The sequence below is a fragment of the Hypanus sabinus genome, chromosome 2, assembly GCF_030144855.1.
Source record: "Hypanus sabinus isolate sHypSab1 chromosome 2, sHypSab1.hap1, whole genome shotgun sequence".
Taxonomy (NCBI): Eukaryota; Metazoa; Chordata; class Chondrichthyes; order Myliobatiformes; family Dasyatidae; genus Hypanus; species Hypanus sabinus.
The window spans coordinates 206,268,445-206,291,515 of NC_082707.1; positions in this window are offsets into that span (position 1 = coordinate 206,268,445).

The following is a 23,071-nucleotide window of genomic DNA, read 5'->3' on the forward strand; positions in this document are numbered from 1 at the left end:
ACGGAGCAAAGCATCGAGATGCAATATGCCCTCCCTTTCCACAATTAAAACAGGTCAAGCCCAGAAATCTCTGGCTGTCTTGCCTTTTCCCCTCAACTTTACCGCTGGCTCCCGGTGGGACCTCTGCCTCACTCGTCGGACTTTCTCGATCGTTCCCACGGTCTCTCTGGGGACCTTTATTCGAGGAAAACTTTGTCTTGTGGGTTAGGGCATATTCATCCGCGAACCTAGCAAATTCTGAAATGGACTTATTCGGCTTCTCATTCAAATACATCCTGATCTCCTCCGAAACACAACCTTTAAATTCCTCAATCAACAGTAACACCCTGAGATGCCCATAATCCTCATCCACTCTTTCCGCGGTGCACCAACGGTCCAAGAGCACACCCTTCTCATAGGCAAACTCGGTATACGTCTGATTCCACCCTTTCGTAAATTTCTGAACTTTTGTCTATATGCTTCAGCTACTAGCTCATAACCCCGGAGAATGGCCACCTTTACTTGGTCATATTTCTCTTACCCTTCCCCCTCCTTGGACAATGCCACATATGCCCGCTGGGCCTTCCCTTTTAACACACTTTGTAACAACACCACCCACTGTTCTCTGGGCCACTTCTGATTCACTGCCACCTTTTCAAAAAGCAAGAGATAACTATCAACATCCGTCTCCTCGAACAGGGGTACTAACCTCAACGCCCGACTGACATCAAACCACTCCTCTCGGTCCGACCCCTGACTTCGTTGCTCTTGCTTTAACTTCTCCATCTCCAAGTCATGTTTCCTCTGTCTCTCTGCCTCCCTCTCCTTCTCAGCTGCTTCCAGCTCTTTTAGCTGAAGTTCATGCTCTCTTTCTTTCTCGGCCCTTTCTCGCTCTCTTTCTTTCTCGGCCCTTTCTCGCTCTCTTTCTTTCTCGGCCCTTTCTCTCTCTCTCTCTTTCTCGGCTGTTTCCAGCTGCTTTAACTTAATTTCATCTTCCCACCTTAATTTCTCCAATTCTAACAGAGCCGTCCCACTAGCTGGTACCTTTTCAGGGATATTTTCCAATACCTCAGCAGAAAACACATTCTTCTCGATGTAATACTGAGTTATGGCCCTTCACACCTCCCGCTTTTCCATTGACGACCTCACCTCTGTGGGGTTTAACCCCTTCGCCAAATTTACCAAGTCTGATTTGGTGGCCGCCTCTAGCGCCCCCAGAGTCGGGTTTCCTATAAATTCATCCACGTCCATCTTTGTTGGTTTCCCGTCTGGCCACCCGTGTACCAGATCCAAGTTTGAACTTACAATCCCGATTCACTGGCCCTCCAATTTGGTATCAAATCCCGGGACGAGATCCCCAAGTTGTTACTTACCCCGTAACTGGGTCACTTACCAGCAAAGATAGAGAGGTCTGTTGAAGTCTGATGGTACTATTTTTAAAAGTCTTTATTTATAAAGGGGCACAAAAATAAGATTAATACAAACATTCAGATGATATACGTCAACAATACTCAATCTAAAAGCGCGGGTATAATAATAATCATCAATAAGAAATAGCTCGATCGTTTGTCTAGGGGATAATATATTTTCTGATGGAAATATAAAAGTCACTCAGTTCCTGCAGGCTTCAGCCTTTGGGGACCACTGGGTTTTCAATTGTTGGAGAGAGAGAGATTTGTGAGAAAAGAAACTTGCCCGGGTCTTTTATGAAGCAAATCCGTTGAATAGGGAAAGTTGGTTCCCCATTGTTAGTTCAAGAAAATTGTTTCGATGGTACCCGCCACCGGCTCCCAGGCGAGGGAACCGAACGCACGTGGCTTCCTTCAAATGGCTTCCCGCTACTACGGGATTGTTAGCGTTTCTTCTGGTGCGTCTGAAGGGGCTGTTCCCCCAGACCCTCTTTTATACTTCCTCACGGGGTCTCAGATGTCAATCAGGTTGGGATGATGCAATCCCTCTCTCAACCAGCCCACTTTGCCCGAGGGCTTGCACATAGCGTAGTCCCCAATCCACAAACGTGGTCTCCAGGAGACAATGGCCAGGTCTCTCTCATTTCCTGGGTCCTCTGAGCCAACCCAATAATGCTCTTGCGATTCTCACAAAGGAGGGGGCTCCCCCGCCCCTTCGGCCCCTCAGAGCAGTGGTGCATTCATAACAGCATAAGAGCGGAATTAGACCACCCAACTCATGGAATCTGCTCTGTCATTTTATCATGGCCGATTTATTATCCCTCTAAACCCCATTTGCCAAGTAACCTTTGACACTGACTGATCAAGAACTTTTAACGTAGTCTTAAAATTTATGTGCTTTTAAGAGACTTGGACCCCACAGCCATCTGTGGCAATCAATTTCAGATTCATCACACTGTGGATAAAGAAATTCCTCTTCATCTGTTCTAAATGGATGCCCCTCTATTGTAAAGTTGTTCCGTATGTTCCTTGACTCCCCCACTATTTGCTCCACATCCACTCTCTCGAGGCATTTTAATATTTGAAAGGTTTTAATGAGATCCCCCCTCATCCTTCTAAACTCCAGTGAGTACAAGCCCAGAGTCATTAAATGGTCCCTATACATTAACCCTGTCATTCCCAAAATAATTGTTGTGAACCTCCTTTGGACCCTCTCCAATGCCAGCAACATCTTTTCTTAGATGAGGGGCCCAAATCTGCTCACAATATTCCAAGTGCCTTATTGAGTCTTTAGAACATCCACAGCTTAGTAAATTTTAAATTGCCCTATTGGAGCATTTCTTACTCTTGTGGGTAAGATCTTTCCTAACGAGGTGAGGTGGGGTCACTGCTTGGCAGGTGCAACTTGTGGCTGTGAACCAGTCCCAGGTTCTGGGCATTCTCTATGATGATTGTAGGAGTTGACTCTGGAATTGCAGTAGGTGGTCCTCACAGCTCTCAACACTTTTCTTCTCCTTTTCTCAGCTTTTCTCTCAGGGTCTACTTCAATCCTTGCTGCTCTCCTGGTCCTGTTGCAAGGACATGATTGGGGACAAACCCAAGTGGAGGACACAGGTGCAGAGACAGAGTCAGGAGGTATTAACACTGTAGCAAGTGTAGAATAGGTATCCAGGAGAGTCTTTATTGAGAGACCAGGTTCACATAGAGAATCCAGAAAACAATGCAGAACTTAGAACTGACCATCCTAAAGAACCACAGAACAAGGTTACACATCCAAAAGTCAACCAACAAACTGGCAGTTCCTAGTTCTGATTCCAGGGTTTTTATCCTGCATTTACTGATGGGAAGCAGGTGTGTGTAATTAATGGAACTGGGAATGATAGGAAATTAGACGAGGGGATTGAGGCCCAATTACTGAGGTAATAGCGAGGTGGAGCATGGCCCGAAGGGCCCATGACAGGTCCTTGCTTCTTTCTCTTTCTCTTTATTCAACTCTATTTCTTTCTCACATTCCGTCTTTCTTTTTGCCTTTCTCTTTTTCCTTCATATTCTTTCTCTCTATCTCTTCTCTCCTTTTCAACTTCATCTTCCTTTTTCTCCACTTCCTTCTTTTTCCTAGAATGAGCATGTGGATCTTGGGAAGGTACGTTTAGTTCACTGGAATATTTTCTTCTCAATCCTTCTAATGCTCCTTCTACAATCTGATCTCTCATCCTGTATTCCTCCTCCACAACATCATCTGACAAATCCTCTTTTTGTGTATCTCTTTTTGGTCCTCCATCCATCTTTGCATCTGCTTTTACAACCTGCTTTTAGTCTTCCACTTGAAGTTCATGCAATAACCTTAATGCACAGAATAGATTCTGGTTCTTTATACTCACAAAAGGCAAATGCTTGCAACTTCCCTAAAGTTCCTTGGACTCTCTTCCATCTCCAAACCAAGCCCTATTTTGCAAGTAATTTGCCTGACTAACATATCAGAAGCTTTCTCAGATATGTTACCAACAAAACCTGTTGTAGTTGAACCACTGCTATTGCTACTTCCTCTTCTTCTGAGCTGCATTGTCCTTCTGTGGTTCAACACATTTTCCACCCGGGGCACAGAGGGTGTCACCAACACCTGTTTGCCACCTGCAAGGTAACAGCTTAGGTGTACAGCATGGAGACAGTTGTGGCATCATCCAGTCCTTTCTTAATTCACTTTCAGTTGACTGTTTTATAGGGGATGTGGCATTCAAATGGTTGATGGATCTCCAATAAAGTTGTAGTTCCCTCAGCCAAACATGATCCCACGATACTGACCCTTCTAGTTTTACCACAAGCAAGCACAGTATAGCTTGTTGGTTGTTGTATTTCACTGCTATGAATGTCATTCCCACGTGAGTTATCTTTTTACCAGTTGAAGCTCTTAGTTGGATATCTGCAGGCTTCAGTTCAGTATTTCTGAAATGTCATTCAAACTCATTTTGTGGAATAACTGAAACAGTTGGGTCAATGTCCAATTAATTATTTTGCAGTTCACTGCTACCAAATTGCTTAATTGTCAGTTTTTACAATGTAAATTTCAATGCTACTCAGTCCAGTGTCACTCTTAACATAATCAGATTTTTCATAAATAGCATACAGATTGTTGCTCTTTCTGAAACCGCAACTTGACCCTTTCTTTTTTTCACTTCCCTGTGCTGTCCATTTATTCTTGTCTGCCTGACACACACTTTGTATGTGTCCTGCTTTGTGGGTTTTCTGCAAGTTTCACCTTTCAATCTGCATGTGAGCCCTGCCACAACGGTAACACAATTTGTTCAGTCAGCCAGGCCAGTTTCTGTTTGGACAATGCAAGCTTGTTCATGCTCACTTTCATTCCTGTCTGCAACTCAGCTGGCTTGGTTTCCATTGGAGCAGCTATTTCAACTGCTCTTTTAAATGTAAATTGTGCTTCAATTTGGAGCCATTTTTTAAAATGTTCTACAAACAAAAATTCTACAAACTAATCAATCTCTCAATTCATCATTAAGCTCATTTTCAAACTGACAATGCTTAGACAATTCAGCCATGTATGCTGAAATGGACTCCATCTTCTTTTGATTCCATTTATGAAACCTAAAATGTTCCACAATCAACAATGGTTTTAGTTCTAAATGTTCCTGCATTGCTTTCACAATTTCAGACAGCTGAACTCTGCTGGCTTGGTTGGAGCAGTCAAGTATAATCAACTGCATCAATCTTTCTGATGTAGCCAGCCATTTCTGCTCTTTTTTTATGATTGTCATCACCCAGTACTCACTGTTCATGAATCTATGAATTCTTCAGTTTTCTGCTTTTTTTATGCTTAACTGTCTCTGCACATGCTGTGCTATTTTTAATTCAAATGTCTCACTGCACTTTTCTTTAAACTCAAATGTCTCACTGCTTTTCAATAGGTACTGAAGGTAATCATCTTGAATTCACTAAAAATACCCTTCTCCCATAGTTCACTCTTCTCTCCTATCAGATTCCTTCTTCTCCAACCCTCTACCTTTTCCCGCACACTTGGCTTCACCTATCACTTTCTAGATAGACCTCTTTTCCCTCCCCTCATCTTCCTATTCTGACATCTTCCCCCTTCCTTTCCAGTCCTGAAGAAGGATCTCGGCTCAAAAAGTCAACTGTATATTCATTTCTGCAGACGCTGCCAACCCCGTTGAGTTCCTCCAGCATTTTGTGTGTGTTATTCAGGAAGAATTTCCAGCATCTGCAGAATCTCTGGTGTTTAATATTCTCGTAAATCTGTTCTGTACTTTTTATCAGTGCAATCACTTTCTTCCTGCAGTCTGGTCACTAAGATTGCACATATTATTCCAACAGTGGCCTAATTAATAACTTGTGCAGTGTGCCTTAACCATCCTGTTCCTGAACCCAATTCCCTAGCTACTATCTCATATGTTTTTTAATCATCTTATTTAGTATCTGTTCTGCTGTCTTTGGGGATTCTAGGATATGTACACTAATTATCTCTTACATCTCAGAACTTCCTGGGAGTCTACCATTCATTACTTACATTCTGACTTTACTAGAGTTCCAAAAGTACATCACCTCATATTTTATGAGGATTAAATTGCATCTGATGTTGCTCTGACATTCTACCAAACTCATCAATTTCATTCTGTGGCTGAACACAATCCTCTCCATTTAAACACCACCACTTTTTCATAAACATGAGAGATTCTGCAGATGCTGGAAATCCTGAGCAATGCACACAAAATGCTGGAGTAGCTCAGCAAGTCAGGCAGCATCTTAAGAAATGAAAAAAAACAGTCAACGCTCTTGGCCAAGACTTTTTTCCACAAAAAGCAATTTGTAGGGCAGAGGAATAAGGCTAAGCAGAATGCTGACCAAAAATCTGGAATGGATTAAATGGGCTGAATGGCCTCATTCTCTGCTTTCCTGTTTCTAACCTAATTTTACTTCTATTGCAAAACAGTAATCCACGAAGCAATGAAGTCTACATAAGTGATTCTGCCTTTTCAGAAGTTGTATAAAATCTCTAACAACCTTTATTTGTATGGAATTCAGCCCACTTCTTTCAAACTTTAATTATTTAGGCAGAAGGTAAACATATGCAGGCATTTTCCAATACAATTGGGTGAGACTACATCTAAAGGTCATGAGTTAAGGGTTAAAGGTGAAATATTTAAGGGTAATAGGAATAGGAATGCGATGCGAGTGTTGAAGGAGCTGCCAGCAAAAGTGGTGGATGTGATCACTGAAGTGATTTCAACACTAATGAGAAATGTGGATATGTACGGGGATGGGAGGGGTATGGAGGACTATGGTCTGGGTACAGGTTGATAAGACCAGTTCATCATGGACTGTTAACATCTGATGTTAACAACTGTTAACATCAGTTAACAGTTCATCATGGACTGAATGGGCCAAAGGACCTGTTTCTGTGCTGTAGTGCTCTATGACTCTATGACTATTTCATTTACATTTGATGTCAATTTGAGTTTTTTGAGGGGGTAACAAATGAGGCCAATGATGGCAAGGAAGTGGACATTATCTACACGGAGTTTAATAAGGCATTTGATAAAGTCCATAATAAAAAGTATTTCAGAAGATAGAGATATGCAGAGTCCAGGGTGTATTGAGAACTGGTCTCCACATAGAAGACAAAAAGTAGTGGTGGAAGGCATTTATTCTGGGTGAAGGACCATGACTAGCAGTAATCAGTAAGACCAAGGAATTGGTTGTGGAAGGGGAAGTCGAGGGAACACACCAGTTCTCGTCGAGATATCAGCAGTGGAAATAGTGATCAAGTTCCTGGGTGTCAACATCTCCGAGGATTTATCCTGGGCCCAACATATTGATGCAATTACAAAGAAGGCATGACAGCAGCTATATTTTATCAGGACAAACTTGGAAGTGTTAGAGGCAGTGGGCAACTATGAAAGAGATTTTTTAAATTATGAAAGCCATAGATAGAAGTCAAAATCCTTTCCACAGTGTAGAAATGTCAAGCAACAGAAGACGTGCTTTTACGATGGGGGAGGGGGGTTGAGCTTAAAGGTAATATGTGGGGCAAGTTTCTTCAATGCAGGGAATATTGGTTACTGGAGCTAGTAGTGGAGTCAGGAAGTTTGGTGGAGTTTGAGACATTTTTAGACAAAGACATGAATATGAAGTGAAGGAATGATATGAGCAATACACAAGACAAGGACATTCAGTATAGATTCTGTACTATCAAGATCAGCACAACAATGCAGGCCAGATAGCCTGTCCAGTGCTGTACTCTTCTTTTTCGATAAATTAATCTTCTCTCTGTTAGATGTACAATTACCATCATAAATGCCTTATATAGCTGAGGCTTTATAATGCATGGTCAGAACCCACTTGGCACTTTTGGACTCCTTATCTAAGAAAATCTGGTATGAAAGAGGGTCCAGAGGATGTTCATGAGAATCATTCCAGGAATGAAAGGGTTAACATATAAGAAGCGTTTAAAGGCTCCGGGTCTGAACTCACTGGAGTTTAGAAGAGTGAAGGGGATCTCATTGAGCCCCATTGAATATTGAAAGGCCGAGACAGAGTGGAAGTGAAGAGTATGAAGAGTGGTAATGTCTAGGATAAATGGCACAGTTTTAGAAAAGAAGGATGGCCATTTAGAACAGAGATGAAGAGGAATTTCTTTAGCCAGAGGGTGGTGAATCTGGTGGAATTTATTGACACAGACAGCTGTGAGGCCAAGTTATTGAGTATAATTAAAGTGGCGGTTGATAGGTTCTTGATTAGTCAGTGTCAAAGGTTATGAGGAAAATGGTGGACCAGACTTGATGGGCTGAATGGCATAATTCTACTCCAATGTCCTATGCTCACATTTCATTGGTCTGTTTATCAGGCTGATTTCATTGGACTTAGCACTTTGAAATAGCCAATGATGTTTGAATCCTCAACCAGTTACCTTGAATCGAGAATTGTTTTGAGGGGAATTGTTTATATTCTGCAAACACGAGGAAATCTGCAGATGCTGGAAATTTGAATAACACACACAAAATGCTGGTGGAACACAGCAGGTCAGGCAGCATCTATATGGAGAAGCATAAATAAGAGGGGGAGGGGAAAATGTGAAATGATAGGAGAAGACCAGAGGGGGTGGAATGAAGCTAAGAGCTGGAAAGGTGATTGGCAAAAAGTGATACAGAGCTGGAGATGGGAAAGGATCATGGGACGGGAGGCCTAGAGAGAAAGATGGCTCTGTCTGTTAGGTGTTTGAATGTTTTCCTTGTGACCACTGGAGATTCTTCCAGATGCACCAGTTTCCATGCACGTTCCAAAGATGTACAGGTTAGGGTTAATAAGCTGTAGCCACATTATATTTATGCTGGAAGTAGTGCAATACTTGTAAGCTGCCCATTTCGGGCTGTGTTAGTCATTGATGTAAGCTATCTATTTCACAGTGCATTTTGATATTTTGTTGTATTGTAGATGTGACTAATCTTTAATCCTGCATTATTAAATTAGCAACTGAATAAACATACATGAACTGGCCCAGTAGACTAACTTTTGCATGCTGAATTAGTTTAATGATGACTACCCATTCCACTGTAATGTGAGCTAATCTGTTCTTCATAATTTTATCATCTTGAGATAGTCCTCATAACACCCATCAATTGACTCATATAATTATCTAATACATCTGCATGTTTTTGTTTAGAATCTGAGAGTCCTAAATACTGTGCATTGGCTTCTTGTATCTTTAATAACTGATAAAGTTCTCTCACTTGTTCTTAAAGCTCTTAATAGTCACAGAATCGTTTTTGTTTTATAATCTTGCTCCAGCTCTCAGGACTTCTTCAGCCAGTCTCTTAAGTTTAAACAATCTCTCTCAAAAAATAATTGACAAGTCAGCTAAACTGTGGAATTCAATCCTAAGACCTAACACTTTTGAACACCAGCTCAAAACCTTTTTTATTTAACCTTGTTTTAAAAGTAATTTTTTATGCATTTGTGTTTTTATTGTATCTTCATGTTTTCACTTTATCCGATTGCAAAGCACTTTGAACTACATCATCTGTATGAAAAGTGTCCTGTAAGCAAGTAATATTATTGTCATAAGTTCCAGGAACAAAGAATGAGTTTGCAATTACAAACTACAGCAAGGTGGTAAATAATAAATCATGGTGAAAAGAATGTGTTAATGTTGTTATTTAGGTAAAAATGAAGAGGCAGTCATAGACTTTCAAAGCAAATATTCTCTGCATTTAATTCAGCTGAGCTCTTAGAACATACTGCCATGGCCTCCATGAATTTGTTAATAAGTAGTTTAAAGAGGAAAGCAGAGTTATGGGTTTAAAATGAAACGAACAGGAGTTAAGAGTTTACAGGAGTGGACCTTATAACCCTTGCACATGAACCTTCTCAAATAACATTAATCTAGCCCAGCCTTAAGGAATGCATTCTGCCCAATAAACTCTTCTCGGGCTTCCAGCCGAGTACAGTTATCAATTTTAACCAATGCTTCGAAGACATACTCTACCATCTTCATCAGGAATTAAGTCCATTGGTACATACTGCATACCCCATTGCTGTCCCTCCTGATTAGTTAGTCCTCATTGGATTGGATGAGGACTAACCAATCAGGAGGGATGGATGATGGGGGTGGGGGGGGGATATATTTCCACTGGACTAGACATGCTTAGGCTTCATCTCTGATGTAGTTGGCAGAATTTGTCAATGTAGTGTCAGTTAGAAACAATACCTGTACCCAGCTGGAGGCCCAAGAAGAATTCATTCGTCAAATATGCCAGGAAAGCACTAGATCCTTTTGCATTCTGCCCATTTTGCTCTTGGACCTCAATACAGATTAATATTAAATTTATCGATTGCTCAATTCACATAAGATTCTTGCTAGTTGTGATAGTTCAAGTTCAAGTTCAACTGTCATTTAATCATGAATACAGCCAAAAGAAACAGTGTTCCTCTGGGGTCAAGGTGGAAAGCACAGAACCAACAGTCACACACAGTTCAAGGCATATACAGCATGTCTCATTACAATAGCAGTAAAACATAAAAATAATGAAGCCCAAGACCCTGAGTGCTGTGGCCTGCAGATAGATGGTGCGTTGATTTTTTCCTGTAGCCAAGTTTCTGCAATAACAAGTACACAGCAGTCCTCATCATGCACTAGAACAGGCGCAGATGAATGCAATCCAGCAAGTGAACACTGGGGGGCAGCACTGACAGGAGTGCCCCCACCCCCAGAAACCCACACGGGCTACAGTGGTGCCTCTGCTCTCTCCCACACCACCTTCAGTGCCCCCTCCCCTGCAACAGACGACCCCACAGCAGCAGGGGCCTGATTTGTGCAACAGCCAGGGCCACATAGCTCCCCTGCTGTCAGTCTCACCAATGAATCAATAACCCGGACTTGCAGTATTCCACATTAGCAATATCCAACAGAATAGGTGAAGTTATAGAGTCATAGAAAAGTACAGCACGGAAACCAGCCCTTCAGCCCATCTAGTCTGTACCAAGCCATTTAAACCGCCTACTTCAATCGACCTGCTCTGGGACCCTGACCCTCCATAGCCCTACCATCCGTGTACATGCCAAACTTCTCTTAAACATCCAAATAAAGATCACGTGCACCACTTGCACCGTCAGTTCGTTCCACACTCTCACCACCCTTTGACTGAAGAAGTCCCTCCTCATGTTCCCCTTAAACTTTTCACCTTTCACCCTTTCCCATGACCTCTAGTGATAATTCCACCCAACTTCAATGGAAAAAGCCTGGTTGCATTAATCCCACCATAATTTTGTATACCTCTACCAAATCTCCTCTCAATCTTTTACATTCCAGGGAATGAAGTCCAATCCTATTCAATTTTCCCTTATAACTCAGTTATCCATTTTATCTGAAAAAGAAATCAGCCAGCGTTAAACATTCTCTTTGTAGCTGTAAATTTGATGGATGGATTTGCTGACTAATGAAAGTTGACCTGTAACCCAACAAGACACGTCGGTGCCCTCTGAATCTGTGCCAAGACTTTACTGTGATGAACAAATACTTTAGTCTTCTGTCCCTGCAGTGCACAGCATGTGTTGTGTAGATTAAGAGCTCTAACTGCTGAGTCCTAATACATTCATTCTGAAAAGCACACCAACGCAAGCGTTTGCTTGTGGTAATATTTTTGTTTTCCTATTTCTGCATGTAACGTTCGCTGTGTAGGTGAGTATGCCTTTATGGGATAAAATAGAGCACCACTCACAGCTCTGGTCATTCCGAAGTTCAAAATTCAAAGTAAACTTCTTACCAAAGTACATATATGTCACCAAATACAACCTGGAGATTCATTCTTTGTGGGCATTCTCAATAAATTCATAGAATAATGACCAGAACAGAATCAATGAAAGACCATGCCAACTTGGTTCATCAATAGCATGGATGGCATTTGATCGTTAAGTGTTCAAGATTAGGGGACACGAGTTTGACAAAGCCTTCACATTGGAGCACCACCGTGAGTTTATCATGAACCACACACCTCCACCTTTTGTCTTTTCCAGTTTGAATGCTGTATCTAGCATGCCCAGAGAAAGCCATGTCTCACTCAGACATAGAACACAACAATCACTCATTGCTCTCTCAGACTGCAGTCCTACCTTAAGTCATCAATTTTGTTGTTCAGTCACAGCACATTTGCTAACAAGATGCTGGGTAGAGAGGGCCTCATCCCTTTGTGTTTCAGCCCAGCTCAGAGTCTCCTCCTCTCGCCTCACATCTGTCCATGGTGATGAACCTTCAACTGCTTAAAGGTGCTGTACCTGCTCAGTCAGCCAAGTCCTTCAAAAGATCTTGAAACCTGTAGATAATTAAGGTGATTTCAAAGTACATTGCTAACAGGGAAATTACATGCTGCAGATTGCAGTGAGAGCAATTTGAAAGAGGAATATCTAGAAGTATTGTCTGCAGCTCAGAAAACCTTGACCTGATTCAGCACCGTCATCTTTCAGAGTTCAATTCTGCTATTGCCTGTGAGGTGTTAGTGTTATGTTTTGTAACTTCAAAGCAAGATACAGAGTCTGGGAGTACAGGTTTAGTTCAGGTTTACTTTATGTGAGTCACGCACGTATCATGTAGTAGTGTGATGACATATGTAATTAGCGTATTTTTACATCTAACCCATAATTAATTTAAACAAACAAGATTACTCAAATATTGTTGAAATATTAAATACACAACAGTTAGTACGCTCTTCACGTGAATGCATGAGTTTTCTCTGGGTGCTCTTGTTTCCTCCGACAGTCCAAATACACACCGGTTAGTAATTTAATTGATCATTGTCAATTGTCCCCCGAGCAGCCTAGGGTTCAAAAGGTGGGTTGCTGGCTGTTGCAGCTCTATGGGCTGCAATGTATCTCTATGTAAAACAAATAAAAATGTTCATGCATTTATATTTTACCTACCTGGTTTTTAAGTCCGAAATATTTTACTCTGTCTGCGCTTATTTAGTACTTTGAGAGCATACAATGCAAAGGCATAAATTTAAAAGAGGAATTACCAATCATAATTCCAAAGAACCAACACAGAACTAAACATTCCGCTCGCTTCACCTAATGGTGCTATTTACATACATTTCTACCGTCAGGGCGTGCTACATTCCAGAAGAGAAATATCTTCAAGCAGGCTTTGGGGGGAAAACAAGAAGTACAAATGTAACACAGTGTTTTGAATGTTCTTTTTTCGCTTTGAGCCTGAGTTTTTACAGCATTTGTCACTTTGCCTTGACCATCGATGCCTCCTGAAGAATGAATGGGTGAACATGTTCGCATTTATTGTGCTCCTGTCATGACACTGCAGAGCATTTCACAGTCAGTACTTTTGAAGAGTAATCCCTGCTGTAACATCGCAGACAGTCAGTGCCCCAAAACAAAATAAATTGCTGGCTAGTCCATCCTCGAGACTTCATTTGAGAAACAGATGAGGCAAAGGTGCAAGAATCCACATTCTTTTTTCCAGGGAGACCATTCTTTCTCTGGTGTTTAGAGGGCAGCGTTCAATGTTTCATTTAAAATAAACCAGTTCAGGCACTGAGGTTCTCAGTCAGCACTGCCCTGAAGCACCGTTCTCTGGATTGAATGCTCAGTTCTTGCCTGAAACTTTCTAACCCTCTCAACAATCAGCAACTGACAGTTTAACTCTATGTTCACCCAAGAGTTGCACAGTTGTTATTGAGATCTCATTAGAGCCCAACACAGGAACAGTGGCCCACAATGTTGTGCCAAGCCAAATCGATTTGTAATCAAATAGCTTACACAATGCCCATATCCCTCCATTTCCTTCACATTCATGAGCCTATCTAAACATCTCTTAATGTATCTGCCTCTGCCACCACCCCAGGCAGCACATTCCAGGCCCCCACCACTCCCTGTGTGAAAAATACTTGCCCCTCACAACTCCTTTGAAATTACCCCCCTCACATTTTAAATATATGCCCTCTAGTATTAGATATTTCAGCCCTTGCAAAAAGATATAGTCTGTCTACTCTCTGTCTGCCTCTCATAATCTGACAAACCTCCATCAGATCTCCCCTCAGTTTCCACCACTCCAGGGCAAACAACCCAAGTTTGAAACTTTCAAACCCAGCTACTAGTCAGTAATTGACAATTTAACACTACGTTCACCCAAGGGACACACACTTGTAACGGAGGGCTCGTTTTGTTACGTGATGCTGAGCCGATAAGACCCACCAGGTAGGAATGACAATGCCCTCTGCTATTCCTGGTCATTAACATAGAATATTACAGCACAGTGCAGCCCCTTCAGCCCACGATAATATGCCAAACTTTTACCCTAATCCAAGATCAATCTTACCCTTCCCTCCTACATAGCCCTCAATTTTTCCATAATCCATATGCCAATTACTCCAAAAATGAATTTAAAGAAAAACATGGGAGCCCGGGAAAACTTGTCGAGTCAGCTTTCACTTCAGTGAGGCGTGTACACATGACAAGGTGACGTATGTCGTTCATGTACTTTCTACGTAGAGCCCCCAATGAGTTATGTAAATAAACAGAGATGCTTAATCAAAGAACATATTTACAATATCACTGAAATATTAAGTACACAATAACAAGATGAGGCCTCCCTCAGTGTGCAGGAGCAACACCTTATATTCTGTTTGGGTAGCCTCCAAACTGATGGCATGAGTATTGATTTCTCATTTTGGTAAAAAAAATCCTCTCACTCTGCTCTTCTTCTATTCCTCACTCTGGCCTCTTACCTCATTTCACCGCTTATCAGCTCCCTCTGGGTTCCCTCCTCCTTCCTTTCCTATCAGATTTCTTCCTCTCCAGCCCTTGACCTTTCCCACCCACCTGGCTTCACCTATCACCTTCCAGCCATACCCCTTCCTCTTCTTCTACCTTTTTATTCTGTCATCTTCTCCCTTGTCATCTTCCCAGTGCTATCATTTTTGTTGTTGTGTGCTGGGGCAGCAGGCTGAGGGTAGCAGACACCAACAGAATCAACAAATTTATTCATAAGGTCAGTGATGTTGTGGGGGTGGAACTGGACTCTCTGATGGTGGTGACTGAAAAAAGGATGCTGTCCAAGTTGCATGCCATCTTGGACAATGTCTTCCATCCACTCCATAATGTGCTGGTTAGGCACAGGAGTACATTCAGCCAGAGACTCATTCCACCGAGATGCAACACTAAGCGTCATAGGAAGTCATTCCTGCCTGTGGCCATCAAACTTTACAACTCCTCCCTCGGAGTGTCAGACAGCCTGAGCCAATAGGCTGGACCTGGACTTATTTCTACGTGGAATAATTTACATTATTATTTAATTATTTATGGTATTATATTGCTATATTTCAACACTATTTTTGGTTGGTGCAACTGTAACAAAACCCAATTTCCCTCGGGATCAATAAAGTATGTCTGTCTGTCTGTTCCTTTCCAGTCCTGAAGAATGGTCTTGCTCTAAAACATCGACTGTTTATTCATGTCCATAGATGCTGCCTGACCTACTAAGATGCTCCTGTGTTTTGTGTGTGAACACTACATCTGCCTGAGAGTTTATTAAATGTTCCTAATGCATCTGCCTTTACCTTTGCCCCGGCATGTGTTCTATGCAACCAACACTCTCGGTGTGTAAAAAAATACCTTGGATATTCCCCCTGTACTTACCTCCAATTACATTAAAATCATACCCTTTTGTATTAGCCATATTAGCCCTTTATTTAGGAATTGTACATATAAATTTATAGTTTTAAGGATACGGGGTAAAAGCAATACAGGAAATTTTTAAAAACTGCTGATGCCACAAATCTAGTATGTAGTCAATAAGTCAGACAACATCTGTGGAGGGAAAGGGACAGCTAATGTTTTAAGTGGAAACTATATGTCTTGCCCTGATCCAGATCTTGCCCTGGTTTAATTTCCCAAAACACATCACTTCGCACCTGTCTGCACTAAATTCTATCTGCTATTCTTTTGCACACTTTCCAAATTGATCTAGATTCTTTCATAAACTTGGACAATATTTTTCACTGACTACCTCACCACAAATTTTGGTGTCAGCTTCTAACTTCCTAATCATGCCACCTACTGTAGATTCTCATCCATGTGAAAAACAATGGGGAAGCAGCACCGTTCCCTGTGGCACCTACACTGGTCACAAGCCAGTGGAAATCTGGAAACCCAATCCTCCACTACCTCCCGTTGACTCCTTCCGCCAAGCCAACTTTGTATCCAATTGGCCAGCTTGTTCTGGATCCCCTTATGATCTCACCTTCTAGAACAGACTGCCATGTGGGACCAACAACCATTTAATCACCTCATCAAATTCAGTTCCTGAGGTATAATTTTCTATGCATAGAGACATGCTGACTATCCCAAAATAGTCTTTGCCTTCCCAAATGAGAATCAGAGTCAGGGTTACAATCACCGGCACGTTGTTTTGCAGCAGCAGTAGATTCCAACACAAAATAGAAAAAGATAAAGAAATTAAAAAAAATAAAAATTATTGTAAATTACAGTACTGTGCACCCTAGCTATTATATATATATATATGTCCAAGACATTTACACAGTACTGTATTTATTAAATAAGTGTACAATGTCCTGGGTATGTTACTCAAAATGGCCTCTTTGGTTTGTTACAAGTAGGAATGTTTCTTTGTCGGATAAGTGTTTCTCTAGCCGTTGTTTCACTTTAGAATGGCTGATATGGTAATTGTATTCATTTGTTAATCAATGGGGAATGTCATTGTGTCTTGTGATGCTGGGAACTTGGGGGAGGGGTTTTCGCGGGTTTTTTGGGGAGAGGCCGAGGAAGACACTGAAGAAGGTGGACGTGTGCTGGACTGCTCGTAAGACCACCGGGGTGGTCCCAGGTGCGACGGCCGGATGGGTCGATTGGTTCGTTGATTGAGCTCCAACGAGTGCACTAAACAGACTGAACTTTGATAAGTGGCGCCTTTTGTTTTTTTTCCTTGTGTATATATATTGTATTGCTTACTACTCTTTTTAATTTTAGTAAACTCTTTAAAGTGTATTTCATAACGGTATTTGTTGTGGATTTGATACTGTTGGCGGGCTCGAGGCGTAAACTCGATTCTCACAGCACCTGCGTGTACGGGAGGTGGGTTGGAGAGTGGCTGGATCCCCTTTTTCCCCTAGACATATACCAGCCTGTTGGGAAAGTGTTACATTTGTGGGGGCTCGTCCGGGATTGGATTGTCAGGGGCTGTGGAATCGCGAAGGCGGCAGAGCGGAGATGGACAGAGACAAGTTTGTTTGTTGGTGCCAGTTTGAAGGTGTACCAGTACAGTACGCATGCGTAGTGAGCGGAGTGGATTTTCGAGTTTCGGGAGACGCGATAGTGCGGGGTTTAAGTTCGGTGAAGGGTATTGGGCAGGTAGAATTGGTAGCTGGATGGTGTGGTAAAGAGATAGAGTCTAGCTGGGTGTTGGTTCGTACGAGTGCTGAAGTCAGGACGGTGGAACTGCCGGCGACGGTCAGTGTACCGGGGGAGGAGGGGCTGTGGGGGCTCCACTTCTACAAGGATGAGGCTGAGGAGACATCGGAGGAGGAGCTAGAGCCAGAGGTGGACCCCAGAGAGGTGGCTGGCACTAGTAAAGGGAGGTGGGAGGAGGGAGTCGTGACTAAGCCCCACTCCCCAGGTAGGGTGGAAGTCTCGGAGCTGGCAGCCGCACTTAACTCCCTGGTGGGGGTGGCTGAGAGGCCACGGCTGAAGCTGGGGGTGTTCTCCGGAGCCAAGCCTACTCCGGATGGGGAGGTGGACTATGAGACCTGGATCGAGCATACGTCTTTGATGTTAGAGGAGTGGCCAGGCTCAGAGAAGGAGAAGAGGCAGCGATTGCTGGGAAGTTTGAGGGGTTTAGCAGCCAAAACCGTCCAGGAGTTGAAAGCTGAGAAGCCTGGGGCCTCAGTGGAGGACTGCCTAGAAGTTTTGGAGGGAGCGTTTGGGTTGTCAGGGGAACCCTGGCTGCTTTTAGCAGAGTTTCAACGCCTGGAACAATGGAGAGGGGAAAAGCTCTCCGAGTACATATTTAGGATGGAGGGGATGCTCTCGGGGCTGCGGCGCCGAGGGGTAGTGAAGGCGATTGACGTGGCTAGCGTGAGGATGAGTCAGCTATTCAGTGGGTCTCTGGAGGAGGACAAGGTGGCGTGGACTATCCGGCAAGCTTATAGGAAAGGTCCCCCTCCATCCTTCGGGCAACTGATTAGAGAGGTGCGAGAGGAAGAGAGAGCGTTGGGGCGGAAAAGGGGCACGGGCCTACGGGAGCAATCCTCAGCGATACAGGAAGTGGTGGCTGAGTGGAGGAATGACAATCCCCCGGGGAGTAGGGAACCCCCTTTGGAGGGGAGGGACAGGGGAGGTACCTACTCTCAGGGGCGATCAGTGCAGTGGATTGGCAGCAGGAGCCGTCCTGGGAGAGGAGGGGCGGCTGGCAGTGTGTGCTTTAACTGTGGGAAAGAGGGGCATTTCAGGCGGGACTGTGGAAGGCCGAGGGTGTGCTATAGCTGTGGAGAGGAGGGTCACTTTAGGTGGGATTGTGAGAGACAAGGACTCCCGCGGAGGACAAGCCCCCCTATGACTAAAAAGGGAGAGGTGTCGGGAAACTTGGGAGAGGCTCAGTGAGGGAACGGACTGGAGCCTCTGGAAGAACACGTTCCCAGAGATCAGCCGGAAGACCACCAGGTGCCCACGCCTCTGTTCCGGATGGGCTGGTAGGACCCCGTGCCAGTGTGGGTCTACGGATAGAGGGAATTTACGCAAAAGCCGTTCTTGATACGGGATCGCAGGTGACCTTATTGTACCGGTCTTTCTACAATCAACATCTAAAGCATTTGCCCGTATCACCATTTGACGCCCTGCAGATTTGGGGTGTGAGCGAGGGTGACTACCCGTACGATGGGTACCTATCGGTGAGATTGGAGTTCTCGGAGGGCGACGTGGGAGTGTCGGAAGCTATTGAGACGTTGGTGTTGGTGTGTCCTGACCCGGTGGAAACCGGTGGTGCTGCCCTCCTGGTGGGGACTAACTCCCCAGTTGTGCGACGGCTCCTGGGAGCTTGTAAGGAGAAAGGGGGGGAAGACTTTCTGGAGACCCTCTCGGTGCATCCAGTGTTTCGAGCAGTGTTCGCAGAAGGGGTTGCCTCCCAAGGGCTGGACCCGGAGTGTAAACGAGGGAAGGTGTGGTGTACGCAGGCGAGGCCCAAGGTGATCCGACCCGGGGAGGTAGCCCTAGTGATGGGGACCCCCAGATTCCCAGGAGTGCCGACGGGAGAAGCCCTGTTAGTAGACGCCCCAGACGATCTTGAAGGGGAGACACGATTTCCGGCGGGGGCGCTGGTGAGGCCCGAAGTGCAGAGACCAGGGGTGGTACATGCGAGGCGTATAGCTATAAGTGTCAGGAACACCACGGCAAGAGAAATCACCTTTAAGAGGGGAATGCCGCTGGCACATCTGTGTCTAGCGCACCAGTGAGGACCCCTAACGGGGAGGGATCGGAGCATCGAAGGGAGCTGACCGCTGAAGCCTTTAACTTCGGGGATTCCCCAGTGTCGCCGGAGTGGAAACTCAGGCTAGTGGAGAAGATGCTGAAGATGGAAGCTGTTTTTTCTCGGGGCGAGTTTGATGTTGGCTGCTCCAAAAGCACTCGCCACACCATCCGGGTGACGGAGGACACCCCGTTCCGAGAGAGATCCCGGCGGCTGGCTCCGGCAGATGTTGAGGACGTGCGACAGCACTTGTGCAAGTTGAAGGAGGCCGGAATCATAGCTGAGTCTCGAAGTCCTTGTGTGTTGACTACAGGACGTTGAATCGGCGAACTGTCCCTGATCAATATACTGTCCCAAGAGTCGAGGACGCGTTGGCCTGCCTGAGCGGTGCGAAGTGGTTCAGTGTGCTGGACTTAAGAAGTGGGTATTACCAGATCCCGATGAGTGCGGCCGATAAAGAGAAGACCGCTTTTATCTGCCCGCTGGGGTTCTTTCAGTTCGAACGAATGCCCCAAGGCATATCCGGAGCCCCAGCCACCTTCCAGAGGCTCATGGAGAGAACTGTGGGGGATATGAATCTGTTGGAGGTGCTGGTGTACCTGGACGATTTGATAGTGTTTGGATCGACTTTGGAGGAACATGAGGAGAGACTGTTGAAGGTGTTGGGCCGGCTTAATGAAGAAGGGTTGAAGCTTTCCCTGGACAAATGCCAGTTCTGCAAGTCGTCGGTTAACTACATTGGCCATATCATTTCGCGAGAGGGAGTGGCTACTGATCCAACCAAGATAGAGGCTGTGACCACCTGGCCGAGACCCCAGAAAGTGGGTGCTCTGCGCTCATTTTTGGGGTTCTGTGGGTATTACCGGCGATTTGTGAAAGGATACGCCAAAGTGTGTCACCCGTTAACTCAGCTGTTGTGTGGCTATCCCCCGGTGGGGAAGAAGAGGACGGGGAACCAGAGGCAGGATGCTGGAGGATACTGGAACCCGGCGGAACCTTTTGGCTCGAGATGGGATGATCAATGTGAAGAGGCGTTCCGATCTTTGAAAGGGGCCCTGACCCAGGCCCCGGTGTTGGCTTTTGCTGATCCCCAGAAGCCTTATGTGCTGCACACGGATGCCAGCCGAGAGGGTCTCGGGGCTGTTCTGTACCAGGAGCATGGCAAAGCATTGAGGCTGGTAGCCTTTGTCAGCCGAAGCTTGTCGCCATCGGAGAGAAACTATCCCACTCACAAGTTGGAGTTCCTGGCGCTGAAGTGGGCGGTGGTGGACAAGCTGGGCGATTACCTTTACGGAGCCAAGTTTGAGGTGAGAACGGATAACAATCCTCTCACTTATATTTTGACTTCGGCGAAGCTGGATGCCACAGGACATCGGTGGCTGGCGGCATTGTCGGTATATGATTTCAGCCTGAGGTACCGCCCCGGAAGCAAGAATATCGATGCGGATGCATTGTCTCGTCGGGAGCCGGGGGAGGAGGAGAGGGACGAGGAGTGGGAGAGTGTCCCTGCCCCTGGAGTGAAGGCGATGTGTCAGTTTGTTATCACCGTGAAGGCCGAGGGAAGAGGGAGGCTGGAACGAGCCGTGGACCATTTGGGGGTTTTTGACGACGCCATACCCCTAGTTTACTGTGACCTGACCGCTCTGGGGACTAAACAGTTGCCGGAACTGAGTCCGGGGGAAGTGGCAACTGCTCAGCAAAATGACCCGGGCATTGGCATAGTGTGGAGAGCAGTCGAGAAGGGGGATGGGGCGTTGGCTGAGAAGGCGAAACACCCATACGTGCCTCTGTTGTTGAAGGAGTGGTCTCGGTTGAAGTTAAAGAACAAAATCTTGTACCGGGTAACGACGCCTCCGGACCAACCCCGCTGTTGGCAACTGGTCCTGCCGGAGGAGTATCGCCAGACTGTACTCCAGGCCTTACATGATGATTCTGGACATTTGGGGGTGGAAAAGACATATGGATTACTCAAAGACCGGTTCTACTGGCCCCGGATGAGGGGGGACGTCGAAGAATACTGTAGGGGATGCCGTCGTTGCATACGGAGGAAGACCCTGCCAGCGTCGGCGGCTCCACTGTCGCACTTGCAGAGTGCGGGACCTCTGGACCTGGTATGTATGGATTTCCTGTCGATTGAGCCTAACACCAGCAACACCGCGAATGTATTAGTCATCACCGATCATTACACTCGCTATGCTCAGGCATTTCCCACCAAGGATCAGAAGGCGACGACAGTGGCGAAAGTGTTATGGGAGAAGTACTTTGTGCATTACGGCCTTCCCAGGCGAATCCATAGTGATCAGGGGCGGGACTTTGAGAGCCGCCTTATCCAGGAATTACTGACTATGCTTGGGGTTGAGAAATCCAGGACTACCCCTTACCACCCACAGGGAGATCCTCAGCCAGAGAGATTCAACAGGACCCTGTTGGATATGCTCGGGACGCTGGAGATTGGGCAGAAGCAGGTGGAGTCGTCATATTGGACAATTGGTTCACTGTTACAATTGTACTCGCAATGAGGCTACAGGGTATTCACCCTATTATCTGATGTTTGGGCGGGAAGCGAGGTTGCCCATTGACGTGTGTTTTGGAGGTGGAGTGGGTGAATTTCCCGGGAAGTCCCATCTAAAGTACGTGTCCGACATGAAGAGGGAGTTACAGCGGGCGTACGAGTTGGCCGAGGCGGCGGCTACCAAACAAAATCAGCGGAATAAGATGCGGTATGATCGAAAGGTGAAGTTTGTACAATTATTACCGGGCGACCGGGTCCTTTTACGGAATTTGGGACTCCCTGGTAAGCACAAGTTGGCAGATCGATGGGCGGCCAGCCCCTATGTAATAGAGAGCCAGAAGCCGAACCTGCCAGTTTACCGGGTGAAACCCGAGGATGGGAAAGGGCTTATCAAGGTACTCCATAGGAATCACCTGCTGCCACTGGGTCAAGCGGTGCAGGTGGATAAGGAGCCCGAGTGGGAGGTTACGCCCAGTACAAGGACTCTGCGAGGGAGCGGAGAACGGGAAGAGCCCGCTGCTGAAGAGCGGGGACGGGTCCCTCACTCGAGAATGGCTACCGATTCAGAGGAGGACGACTCAGATGAGTGGGTCCTGTTCCCATTCGCTGGTGCTCCAGTACCAGGAGAGGAGGCTCCTGGCCCTTCCCATACTGAATTGGGTGAGAGGAGGGAAGGTCTTGAGGGTCAGATGGAGAGGCAGCCTACCTTGGTGGGAGAGAGGGTGGAATCTGAGCGTGAGCCGGAGAGATCTCGGGTGAGGGAGGACCCCCCGTGAGGAAGGGGGTGCGGGTCTGTCAGGTAGACCTGGGGTGTCCGAGACAGGTGACGAGGGAGCCCAGTGGGGCAGAAGGGGTATGGAGATCTCAGAGGATTAGGCGCCCCCCGGAGCGGTTGACATATGTGGTACCGGGAGAACCGAGTGTGATTTCTACTGCTCTGGGTAGTTATGTCATTGCCTTCTGCACCTGGGTTGGGTTTTGTGTGTTGCAAGAAGCTTTGGGGACCTCTAGTAATGCCATGAGGGCATGACATTTGCTGGTGGGGAGAGAATGTACAATGTCCTGGGTATGTTACTCAAAATGGCCTCTTTGGTTTGTTACAAGTAGGAATGTTTCTTTGTCGGATAAGTGTTTCTCTAGCCGTTGTTTCACTTTAGAATGGCT